The sequence below is a fragment of the Petromyzon marinus genome, unplaced genomic scaffold (assembly GCF_048934315.1).
Source record: "Petromyzon marinus isolate PM22_M1 ecotype Great Lakes invasive population unplaced genomic scaffold, UKy_Petmar_22M1.pri1.0 PM_G_Scaffold_174, whole genome shotgun sequence".
Classification (NCBI taxonomy): Eukaryota; Metazoa; Chordata; class Hyperoartia; order Petromyzontiformes; family Petromyzontidae; genus Petromyzon; species Petromyzon marinus.
In genome coordinates, this window is record NW_027422733.1 from 160,001 (window position 1) to 162,500 (window position 2,500).

A 2,500-nucleotide genomic window follows, 5' to 3' on the forward strand; every position below is an offset into this window, starting at 1 on the left:
GCATTTGCAGCAGAAAGGCACGTGCACTCAAAAATTTTAATATTTTTCACGCATAGACCCCGTCAAACGCTAGAAGTTGGCGGGGATGTCTCTCTTGTGGCTCACGGGGCTGTTAGGGTCGCACAGAAATGCCTCGGAATGGGAAAACGGGTCATTTTTGTGTGGCCACATTGCATAGGAACGGCATGAAACTTCCAGAGGCATTTGCAGCAGGAATGCATGTGCACTCAAAAACGTCTATATTTTTCACGGATAGACCCCGTGAAACGCTATAAATTGGCGGGGATGTCTCTCTTGTGGCTCACGGGCGCTGTTAGTTAGGGTCGCACAGAAATCCCTCGGAATGGGAAAAGGGGTCATTTTCGTGTTGCCACATTGCGTACGAACGGCATGAAACTTCCAGAGGCATCTGCAGCAGAAATGCATGTGCACTCAAAAACGTCTATATTTTTCACGGATAGACCCCGTGAAACGCTAGAAATTGGCGGGGATGTGTCTCTTGTGGCTCACGGGGCTGTTAGGGTCGCACAGAAATCCCTCGGAATGGGAAAACGGGTCATTTTCGTGTTGCCACAATTGGCATACGAACGGCATGAAACTTCCAGAGGCATTTGCAGCAGAAATGCATGTGCACTCAAAAACGTGAATATTTTTTCACGGATAGACCCCGTCAAACGCTCGAATTTGGCGGGGATGTTTCTCTTGTGGGTCACGGGGCTGTTCGGCTCGCACAGAACTCCCTTGGTCCACCTGATTCGTGCATACAGGCAGCAACTAAAACTCTGTAAACCTGCTGTGAGGACATCTAAACAGTGGACCAGTGAGGCTGTGGAAGATTTGCGGGCGTGCTTAGACTGTACTGACTGGGATATGTTCACGACTGCTACCAATAGTCTGGATGAACTCACAGAGGCTGTGTACATCAGCTTCTGTGAGGACTGCTGTATCCCAACACGTACCAGGGTGAACTTTAACAACAACAAGCCCTGGTTCTCAGCAAAGCTCAAAAGGTTGAGGTTGGAGAAGGAGGAAGCGTTTAGGAGTGGGGATAGAGACAGATTCAAGGAGTCGAAGAACAGGTTTAGCAAAGCGGTGAGAGAGGCTAAACGACTGTACTCAGAGACACTAAAACACCAGTTCTCTACTAACGACGCTGCTTCTGTCTGCCAAAGGGCTCAGGCACATCACCAACTACAAACCCAGAGCGCCCCACACCACTAACGACTCCCGCCTAGCCAACGACCTGAACGAGTTCTACCGTAGATTTGAAAGACAATTGGACTGTCCTGAACCACCCCTTCCCACCCAAGAGGCCCCATCCCCCACCCATACTACAGAAACGACTCTCTCCTTTCAGGAGGGAGAAGTTAATGGGCTTTTCAAGAGGCAGAATCCACGCAAAGCAGCCGGGCCGGACTCTGTCTCTCCAGCCACCCTCAGGCACTGCGCTGGCCAGCTGTCTCCGGTGTTCACCAACATCTTTAACACCTCCCTGGAGACATGCCATGTACCAGCCTGTCTCAAGTCCTCCACCATCATCGCTGTGCCCAAAAAGCTAAGGCCAACAGGACTAAATGATTACAGACCGGTCGCCCTTACATCTGTGGTAATGAAGTCTTTTGAGCGCCTGCTCCTGGCACACCTCAAAGCCATCACAGACCCTCTCCTGGACCCCCTTCAGTTTGCCTACAGAGCCAACAGGTCTGTGGACGACGCAGTTAACATGGCCCTCCACTTCACCCTACAGCATGTGGACGCCCCAGCATCCTACGCCAGGATCCTGTTTGTGGACTTCAGCTCTGCCTTCAACACCATCATCCCTGCCCTGCTTCAGGACAAGCTCTTCCAGCTGAACGTGCCCTACTCCACCTGCAGGTGGATCACAGACTTCCTCTCTGACAGGAAGCAGTGCGTTAAGCCGGGAACAGAAGTCTCTGACTCCAGGTCCATCAGCACGGGAACTCCTCAGGGCTGCGTCCTTTGCCCACTGCTCTTCTCCCTGTATACCAACAGCTGCGCCTCCAATCATCTGTCCGTCAAACTCTTGAAGTTTGTCGGACGACACCACCCTCATTGGGCTGATCTCTGGTGGGGATGAGTCTGACTATAGGTGGGAAGCTGACAACCTGGTGACCTGGTGTAGCCAGAACAACTTAGAGCTAAATGCTCTAAGGACAGTTGAGATGGTTGTGGACTTCAGGAAGAATACAGCCCCACTCACCGCCATCACCCTGTTAGACTCCGCAGTCAAAATTGTGGAGTCCTTCCGCTTCCTGGGCACTATTCTCTGCCGGGACCTCAAGTGGGAACTGAACATCAGCTCCCTCGCCAAGAGAGCTCAACAGAGGATGTACTTTCGACGGCAGCTGAAGAAATGCAACCTGCCAAAGACAATGATGGTGCAATTCTATACAGCGATCATTGAATCCATCCTCACCTCCTCCATAACCGTCTGGTACGCTGCTGCCACTGCCAAGGACAAGAGCAGACTGCAGCGTAT